Source organism: Lontra canadensis, unplaced genomic scaffold, assembly GCF_010015895.1.
Source record: "Lontra canadensis isolate GAN:19392208 unplaced genomic scaffold, GSC_riverotter_1.0 scaffold30, whole genome shotgun sequence".
Taxonomy (NCBI): domain Eukaryota; kingdom Metazoa; phylum Chordata; class Mammalia; order Carnivora; family Mustelidae; genus Lontra; species Lontra canadensis.
Genome location: NW_022631024.1, coordinates 11,026,201 through 11,036,719, shown reverse-complemented (window position 1 = coordinate 11,036,719; position 10,519 = coordinate 11,026,201). Strand labels below are relative to the sequence as shown.

Sequence of the window (10,519 nt, the reverse complement as noted above, 5' to 3'; positions counted from 1 at the left end):
TCCTTCTTCTTCCTTCTTCTTCCTTCTTCTTCCTTCTTCTTCCTTCTTCTTCCTTCTTCTTCCTTCTTCTTCCTTCTTCTTCCTTCTTCTTCCTTCTTCTTCCTTCTTCTTTTTAATCTACTACTTTCTGTACTCTGAAAGGTTATGTGGCATGTCCAGCATTTTTCAGTTATCTGGCATGAAGAAACCCCTACTATTTCTAGTTCTACTGGATTATTTTCAACTTCAAAATAAATCTGTAGATGTAATAGGAAAACATTTTACCCAGGAATTCCTTCTATGGCTTTGTTTTTAAAAGTAATGAATTTTGGGGGCACCTGGGTGGCTCAGTCGTTAAGTGTCTGCCTTTAGCTCAGGTCATGGTTCCAGCTGCCTGCTCAGTGGGAAGAAGCCTGCTCCTCCCTCTCCCACTACCCCTGCTTGTGTTCCCTCTCTTGCTGTCTCTCTCCCTCTCTCTCTGTGTCAAATAAATAAAACAAAAAATAAATAAAATAAAAGTAATAAATTTTCTTTCCCTTACCTGCAGGAGGCTGTTTTCTTGATTGGGGACATATTTTATTAAAGATTATTTATTTATTTGACAGAGAGAGACACAGCGAGGGAGGAAACACAAGGAGGGGGAGTGGGAGAGGGAGAAGCAGGCTCCCCACCAAGCAGGGAGCCCGACATGGGGCTCAATCCCAGGACCTAAGCCGAAGGCAAACGCTTGACTACTGAGTCACCCAGGAGCCTGTGGGAGCAGTACTTTAGAACTTTAATATATTTGTTTTAATCACCAAGAAGAATCAGTGGAAATCTTTTTCCAAAAAGAAATATTATTTCTTAATTTAAGGAAATTATTCTTATATATGTAATAACATTAAATTAGTGTAATATTAAATTACATTTTATAATAAAATCTGAGGTTCTACCTCACTTTTCAGGTAATTATCCTCTATTCAGTCCAGTTATTTAATATTTATGTTTCTATTTTAAAAGATTTATTTACTTATTTATTTTTAAAGATTTTTATTTATTTAACACACAGAGAGAGAAATCACAAGTAGGCAGAGAGGCAGGCAGAGAGAGAGGAGGAAGCAGGCTCCCCGCTGAGCAGAGAGCCCGATGTGGGGCTTGATCCCAGGACCCTGAGATCACGACCCAAGCCGAAGACAGAGGCTTTAACCCACTGAGCCACCCAGGCGCCCCGAGGGAGAGAGAGTCTTAAGCAGACTCTGGACTGAGCTCAGGGCCAATGCAGGGCTCATTCTCACGACCCTGAGATCAGGCACTGAGCCGAAACCAAGGGTTGGACGCTTAACCGACTGCACACACAGGTGCCCCTAATATTTATGTTTCTAAGACTTAAAACTCTTTGTGCAGTGTTGACAGCTTTCATCTTCAAGTTTGTTTTAATTAAAATTTAAACGGAGAATGGCCCATGCTGTAAATCAACCTTATATAGTAAATAATTAGCAGAACCAGGATTCCAGCCCATGTTCACTTGACATTAAGACCCATTGTTCTTACACCTAGCAGACATAGGATGGGTTGAGAATGATACCAAAATTTAAGAACTTTGGGTGCCTGGGTGGCTCAGTCATTAAGCAACTGCCTTCGGCTCAGGTCATGATTCTGGGATCCTGGGATTGAGCCCTGCATTGGGCACCCTGCTCAGCGTGAAGCCTGCTTCTCCTTCTCCCACTCCCCCTGCTTGTATTCCCTCTCTCTCGCTATCTCTCTCTGTCAAATCAATAAATAAAAATCTTTAAAAAAATTAAGAACCTCATATCCATGTTTATTATGTCCAGTTTGTTTAATGGTAGATTTGGAAGTTAAGACGTGGTCATGAAGAAATCACTTGGAAGTTTTTTTTTTTGTTTTTTTGTTTTTTTGTTTTTTTAACCACTAAAGCCTTGGGGAGGTACCACTCATTGCATCTGGTCTTGACCAAGACCAAGTTCACAATAATTAAAGGCAATGAAGCATTGGATGTTTTACCAGTTCATTATTACTATTATTATAATCTGAGTTACTTAAATTTTCCTTGAAAAAAGCCTCAGTCCAATACTTGAATGAGAGATTTTTATCTACAGTTTTTCTCTGTAGTTCAGTCATCTCAGCAAGGGAGAATTGCATTTCTAAAATAACCTTTTCTGGGGCACCTAGGTGGCCTGGTCAGTTAAGCATCTGCCTTTGGCTCAGGTCATGATCCCAGGGTCATGGGATTGAGTCCCACATCAGGCTCTTTATTTGGCAGAGAGCCTACTTCTCCCTCTTCCTTTGCCTGCTTCTCCCTCTGTTTGCCACTCTCACTGCTTGTGGTCTTTCTCTCTCTGACAAATAAAATCTTAAAAAAAAAAAAAAAACCTTTTCCATTTTCTTGAGCAGGCATCAGGTTCCCCATTCGGAAGCCATTTTTTAAAAAATATTCACCCAACACTGTATGCCTCCCTTGGTAGAGTTTACTTTTTAGCTATAGAACACTGTCCTATATAAAACCTAAGCCCAGATCCATAAATAATAAGAGTCTGAACACACAGGGACCTTGCAGGTTATTTGTGCTAAGTATGACTTAAGATTGTTCTGGTAAAAAAGCCAGGCCTCATAGAGCAGCGTGGTCACATATTGGCTGGGGAAAGCTGTCTAGCATACAAATTTTATTCCATTTTACTCCAGTTCATTTACTGAATGGCCATGTTAGTATTTTAGGATACCTGTTTATGACAGCTTGCTTTGTGTGTCAAATAATGTTTGTCTGTCTACAAGGAGTCACATTATAAAGATGTAGGGGGGGAAATATATTAATAAATAAAACTACCCTTTTAAAAATTCCCACTACATGCCTGGCACCTTACTCTGGATGCTTCAATAAATACTTTATTGTGAGTCCTTCCATTCCTTGTGCAGGTTGGCTCTTTCTTCATTTTGTAGATAAGGATACTAAATCTCAGGGAGGTGGATTAATTTGCCTGATACTCACTAGATGGTAGGGTGGGTACTAGTAATCAAACCCAGGTCTGACTGATTTCTAGCCCCTTGTTCTTTGCTGTTCTGTATTATCCATGACAGTTATGTGAAGGAGACCATAGAATTATTTGCTTCATATGTTTAGGAGGAACATTCTTTTTTCTTAATTTTATTTTTTATTTTTAAATAGGTTCCATGATGTCCATTGAGGGCCTTGAACTCACTAACCTGAGATCAAGACCTGAGTTGATACATAAAGGGTTGGATCCTTAACCGAATGAGCCACTCAGGTGCCCCTGGGAAGAACTTTTTGATACTAAGTACCATTCTGGAACATTTTACTTACTCTGGCCACTCTTACCTGTCTGCCACTACTGCCTTAATATTCTTCATAACCTTTTTATTGTGGACCAAGGAAAAAAGAAACCTTTAGTATCAAAATGCTTTTTGACGCATGTCTCAAGTGTCATGATGCTAGCTGTCTTGTCATACTTGTCATTATATTTTTTACTTATAGATTAATTTCTTTCATGTGCAGCTGGATGTGTAGTTGAAGATAGGTGTTCTGGATTGAGCGTAGTCTAGATTATTACTGTCTAGTAGTACTTTTGGGTTTTTTTTAAGATTTTATTTATTTGAGAGAGAGAGAGCATGAGTGGAGGGGAGGGGCAGAGGCAGAAGCAGACTCCCTATTAAGCAGGGAGCCTGATGTAGGACTCAATCCCAGGACCTGGGATCATGACCTGAGCCGACGCAGGTCAACTGACTGAATCACCCAGGTACCCCCTGGAGTACTTTCTGATAGAAATATCCTATATCTATGCTGTCCAGTATGATAGCTGCTAATTACATGGGGCCATTGAGTTTGAAATGTGGCTAGCATGACTGAAGAAATGAATATTTTATTTAATTTTGATTAATTTAAATTCAAATAAAAATAGCCCGTATAGCTGGTGGCTACTGTATTGGACAGCAGCACAGCTTGAGGTTATAACTAATGCTTGTGTTTGGTGGGTAATGATAGAATTTGAAGAGATCCAGTAATTGGTAGTTTAAAAGTTGCTGATTTGTTTTCCAGCAGCATTAAATTTAGCAGGCCATGGCACCAGAGTAGAACAGTTCATGTTTCCAAAGCACTTTTTGATCATTCATGATCTCATTTGATGAATATTTTAGGTATGATATCATTTAGGTTTAATGTCTGCTAATGGATCACAGAAGAAAGGCTGAAGAACAAAACCATTTATAACTTCCTTGTGTAGGGTCTCCTCCTGTTGAAATGGACACCATTGTGGCCTGTTGGTGCTCAGGTTGCAACATGAGGACCTGGACGGGAGCCTGTGCTCATTGACCGAGATTGGAGAATTACATCTCCCCTTTACCTAGAATGTCCATTAATTTTATTTTTTAGGTGTGAAGAGAGGGAAGTAGAGGCAGTTTCTAAATATAGTCATAGAACTACAATAATTTGATAACCAACAAAAGAAAATGTAGTTTTCCTTTCTAATATGCCAAAATAAATCCTTAGGGCTTTGTTTTTAGTTCTTTGTTTTAGAAAATACAACTCAACTCAGAAATGTACTATATAAGATTCATTTTTAATTGATACATATCATCTGAAGAAACTTTTGATTGAATTAAATAATAGATTTTATATGATATTTTGAAGAAAAATTTGTTTCCCTGTAGTCTTAGTACATTTGGTTTTTATTTTGATTGGTCTTATGAAATAATTTGTAAAAGATACTGATTTTATTATGTGTTACTTATGTTACTAAGCATATTTTTTCCTCTGGCATTTTATTTGTAAAATATTCTTTCTATCAAAGCTTACAACTAATCAACTCTGGATGCTTTTGATTTTTCTGACTGTACCAGGGCATTGAATGAAGTTCCCTATAGTGAGAAAAGAGAGCACATGGGACTCGTGACTTTATGTACTCCAACAATAGAGCTTTTATGACATTGGAGGTGATTTAAAAAGCTAGAAGTAGCTCTTAAACATGGCATCGCTGTGTTGCCTTTTTTTTTTTTTTTTTTTGTATTCTCAGAGCTGCCAGGAGTGCATCGGGCCTGTAATTTCCTGTTCTCTGAATCCCCCATCTTTCTGCAGCTCCAAGCTTTGTGTCCCACAGCCTGTGACTCTGTGCTAACAAATCGCTATTGTCCAGTGGGGCGAATGGTGGCTGGAACTAAAGAATTGCTGTCTGGTTTCTATTCAAATCCAGGTAGTGAGATATATGAATGGACTTTTCGAATCGTCATGTGAATAATGTCTGCTCGGCATGAAGGCTCAGAGCCACACTAGGAAAGATTAACTCCTAGGCTGACCACTAACATCCTTTATGGTAGGAGGTAGAAACATTCCCAAGTATCATTCTATTCATACTTAATTTTCCATTTTATCCTCCCAAAGTAGAGTTAACCATTCAGTTATTTGGCTACTTTTCTCCTGAGTTTTAGTGTTTCTGTTGATAATATGGAAGTTTGGGAAAATGCTAAGTTGTTTTTCACCTAGAAACACTGTATTATTTTCTGTCTAAAGTTTTCTACCTCGCATTTATTATGGCATAAAGTTCTCTTTATAGCATACATACAAAAATGAGAAAGAAAGAGCTGCTTTTTCCAAGAAACCAACCCTTGAAAATGCTTTTTAACCAATGAAGGGAAAGACCCTTTTTTTTTTTTTGTGCATTCTACTTATTTGCATTTCCCCCCAAACTCCAAATTAATGCAAAGAAAATAGAAACAACTTCAAAGGCAGTATATTAACCAAACAAACAAGCCTTATTCAAATTAAGAACCAACTTAAGCATTTGTAAGTATAGCAGAATCAGAATTTTTAAAAATCAGATTTGGAAGCCAGACCCAAGTCACAATTCTCATTTATCCTTGGGAAATTATTATTTTATCTTTGCCTTGTATACCTGAAAAAATGTCCATAGGCCAGAAGGGCTATGCTTTTTTACACTCCTTCCGTATTGCAGGTACTGTGGAAAGGAGAGCCTTTTATGTTTCTTTTTGTCTTAAACTCAGACAGCTTTGTAAGCAGTAGTGTGTAGATTACAAGAGTTAGACAAAAGCAGGCGCGACTGAGAAGAGTTGCGGGGGGGAAGCTTGGGGCACTTCCTGTCACTCAACACATTCCAGATCACTAAAAAATTTCCACACCCTCTGCATTCCCTCTTGCCCACCCCAGATCCCGGTATTTTCTGATTCCATGTGTTATGGTATTTATCACACTCCTCTCTGTCACTGGGCTCTGGCAAGACTGCTTCAGAGGAGATGCATTCCTTTAGACTGCACAAAGCATAGCTGGGAAAATGGCTGGCAGTTTCAGAATCTAGTCACGATCGCACGCATGAGCACCTCACACATCCATGCCCCTTCCCCCCACCCCTCCCGCCCCTGCAGCTGGCTGACCTGTCTCACCCACTGCTGGCCTATCGAACGGCCAGGACTGTCTGGTTTTGGCTCATGCCTTTGTCCATGTCTGGCTTAGTTCCTCTCTGTCTACGCTTGCCACTACCCCCACCGCCCCAGGCAGCACAAGTGTTTGGCCACACAAAACTACAGATAGAAAAGGTGGTAAGAACTTCAAACTTTTTTCTCCAACAGTTTATTCTTTTGTGAATCTCTCCCTTTTTTAACCACTCTGTTTTAAGAAAACAAATACAAAATTAATTATCTAAAGGCAAAGAATGCAAAACAACCTTTGTGTTCCTTATAATAACTGACTTCATAACTCTCTCCAGCTGCGTTATGGGGTGTGTATAAAAAGCTTCTGTTCTGAGAACAAAGGAGCACGTGCAGAATGAGACTAAAAAAATCCACTGACAGTATTTCACTACACAAATTACTTATAAGATTTTAGTTAAGCTTCTCAACAGATTCAATGTTAAAATGGTTTTTAGTTTAAAAAAAAAAATTGAAAGTGCTTACCCAGTAAAAGAACCGAAGTAGTCCTGAACTGTTACGTAAGACTTTTTACAGTTGGATCTTTGTCAAAAGGGGGTGGGGGTGATGGGAGAAAGCAGCAACAACAATCAAAAAAGTTCGAGCTGCTGTGGCTAGAGGACAACTTCTGTGTTTCCAGATAGGATTCTTGCTGTAGAAATGGAACTTCCAGCCAGCAGAGCATCCTGTCCCGGTAGAGAAATGAGTTTGTCAGTTAAAAAAAAATTAGATACTGGAACCCAGGCTAGACGAGGTATTGAACCGCGCCAGATTTCCTTGCAGCCCTGTCTGCTCAGCTCGCATTGAACTATATATGACCCAGATGATGGACAGAAGCACATTCAGTCATGTGCACTCTGGAAGAAAGCGGATTTGCTGGTCCCTGGCAGTGCAGGGGTTTGTCTTCTGATTGGGCTGTGCCCTGATCAGTGAAATGTGAAGCCCTCACCATTCAGAGGCCGTAATTCAGGACTGGCAGTTTGAGTGTCTGGCTGCCTCTAGTCACTGAGAGAGACTTTGAAGGTGTTGCTTTTGTTTGGTGGCATTACCCACCCAGAGGTTGCTTACACCTATGTACTAGTGTCAGGAGAAATGCTAGTCTTTCTAAAATGCAAGAAGGCAGCCGACTTTGCCTGAACCCTGTCATTTTACTGTTGATGAACTTGGCCCAAACTTAAACCAATTATTTGGAGTGAGAATTGTTGTGATCCTAACCAAGGCTTATGTCCACACCACACCCTGGCCTTTATTTTAGGGTTTGGTAAGGTAAAAATAAAGGTGTATTTGACTTACTAGATGATATAAATTGCTCTTCATGAAGATTAGATGGATAGATAGCAGAGAAGTTAAGTTTTGGCTTCTGGAGTCTTTTAACATACTACGAAAAAGCTTTATCTCTTATTATCCCCTTTGTGAAGCTGTCACTCTTATTCCAGTCCTTAGTCATATAGGGGACTGTTGGGGGAAGCTTCCCAAGTGTAGACCCCAGTAAGCTATGACATAGCCTTTAATCATGCCAGACAACCAGAGTCTACCCTCTCCAGTCTGTCTGAACTAGGGTCCTTGGGATTTATTTCCCATCTTTCTGGACCACTAGGAAACCAGTTCATTGTATAGTACTGTCAATTGTGACATTTTTGTTTAGTATATAAAAATTGCTTTGTTTAATGCAAATTAGCATGTTTTTGTTTTTGTTTTTTAATTTCAGGTTATAAAGGTGTGTTATAAGACCTTGACACGGATATGTGAAATCCACTCCACATGGGCCACTCATTTTTTTTTCTGGGGACTTATCTCTTTAGGGATTAATTTATATAATCCTTAACTGGCTTTTCGACATATAATACTTTGATTTATTTTTCATTTCTTAAGATTTTTTTTTTTTTAATTTTTATTTATTTGACAGAGAGAGAGCACACATGCACAGGCAGGCAGAGCGGCAGGCAGAGTGGCAGGCAGAGGCAGAGGAAGCAGCAGGCTTCCTGCGGAGCAAGGATCCTGATGTGGGACTCGATCCCAGGACACTGGGATCGTGACCCGAGCCGAGGGCAGCTGCTTAACCGACTGAGCCACCCAGGTGTCCCTATTTTTCATTTCTTACACTTGTATAAATAAACCTGTAGTCACTGTATAGCAACTGTCTATTTTGCTATAAATTCTGGGTTTGGATGTTTGTGCACTTGTGGTTTCTTAGGTGTTGACTACATTTACAGGGTCCTATGTTTGAGGACTACCCTGAAATTCTTCTCATGTCTTAATCTGGGAAAAGCTGGCTTGATAGGCTACCAGATATAAGAATCACCAAAGTCAGAGAACAAGGGATGCATGTTCTCACTCTTTCTATAAGTCATAGGACAATTATTCTTTTTTAAATTGTGGTAAAATATACATAACACCATTTTAACCATTTTTAACTTTACGGTTCTATAGCTGTATATAGTTCTTATAACTGTATAGTTCTTTAACTTTATAGTTAAGTACATTCACATTGTTATGCAATCATCACCACCATCCGTCACCAGAACTTTCTCATCTTTTTCCCCAATTGAAGCTCTGTATATAACACTAACCTCCTATTCTTCCATCCCCCTAGCTCCTGGCAACCACATTTCTACTTTCTGTCTCTATGAATTTGACTACTCAAAATATCTCATATAAACAGAATCATACAGTGCTTGTCTTTTTATGACTGCCTTACTTCACTTTGCATAATGTCCACTGTGCCCATCCATGTTGTAGCATGCGTCAGAATTTCCTTCCTTTTAAGGGCTGAATCATATTCCATTTTATATATACCACATTTTATTTATCCTTTCATCTGTCAGTGAACACTAGTTGCTTCTACTTTCTGGCTGTTAAGGCAGTTACTCTTGACCATTCCTCTTAGAGTGTTACGAGGGCTTCTTTTCAGAGTTGCTCTGACCCATCTTAGAAGCTATTCTATTTTATAAATTGGAAGGGTTTTGATATACTTATCAATTCTAGAGACCAATCAGGCCCTAAGAAATCAAGTTTGCTAGAGAAGGGCAGATTTGCTTCAGCCTGCCTGGATGAGACAATACAGACTACACTCCTAGTAATTCTTTTCTACTTTTTGTCTTCTACTTTTTGTCTTTCCCATTACACTTTCAGCTCTTCATGGGCAGGGACTGTAGCTGCTTCCTCTTGAATTGTGTCCGTGCCCCTGTGTAGACTCAGGACCTATTAACAAAGTAGACATTAATATTAGTTGGGGAAAAAAAAAAGGAAAGAATAATAATAATAATTTTTACTGGGTTTTATTATGTACCAGACACTGTGACAGATATTTTATATACATAAGCTTATCCAATTTTCAAAATAACCCTACAGTATAAGTACCGTTATCTTCATTTAACAGATAAGGGAAATTGCTTAAGACCTCATAGCATGTAGAAGATGAAATGGGGATTTGAACCCTTGTCTCTTTCAGCTCCAGATCCATTATGCTAGAGGCAAATTTAATAGTCTTCATAGGTGATGGTCAGTGGGTTTTAGCCTAAGCATTGATTCCGAGTCAAATATTCTTTCACTGGACACCAGGAGCTATAGCCCTATGATAGATAGGGCTCAGAGGAAAGCTTGGCATGTTAGTAACTTGGACCTTTTATAGATTTTTAGCTGAACAACTGCTTGTTGAACTTGGTTCACAGATATTCCTGGTATGAAAATTCTTTCTTATATTATTTTGAAAGTGAAGTTAAATGAAATGTACTGGAATGAATGCATCAGTGTTCTTTATTTTTCATTTGGCAGATACACACCCATAAACATGTATATAGGTATACCATATGTTTATGGTGCATATATATGTATATATATATAAGTGAGTGAGTGAAATCTAGGTTAAGAAGAGATCAAGAACAAAAAGAGGGACGCCTGGATGGCTCAGTCGTCAGGCCTCTCTGCCTTTGGCTCAGGTCATGATCTCACGGTTGTGGGATTGAGCCCCGCATCAGGATCCCTGCTCCTCCTACTTATGTTCCCTTTCTCGCTTGTCTCTATTAAATAAATAAATAAAATCTTAAAAAAAAATGGTGAATTTCCCTTGTAGGAACCATCTGATGTTCAAAAAGGAAAGAAACAAAAGATTCTT

The 10,519-nt window shown here is 39.0% G+C and overlaps 1 protein-coding gene and 1 long non-coding RNA gene across 3 annotated transcripts in view; one reads left to right on the top strand and one right to left on the bottom strand.

Moving 5' to 3' along the window:
- Positions 1-7,208, bottom strand: part of LOC116872569 — a 43,117-nt gene extending 35,909 nt beyond the window's left edge. Inside the window, exon 1 of the long non-coding RNA XR_004383674.1 lies at positions 6,892-7,208. This is a non-coding gene — a long non-coding RNA (uncharacterized LOC116872569). The remainder of the gene's footprint in view (positions 1-6,891) is intronic.
- NR6A1 (nuclear receptor subfamily 6 group A member 1) overlaps positions 1-10,519 on the top strand; it is a 224,402-nt gene that overhangs the window by 102,349 nt on the left and 111,534 nt on the right. The gene's annotated exons all lie outside the window — the stretch shown is intronic.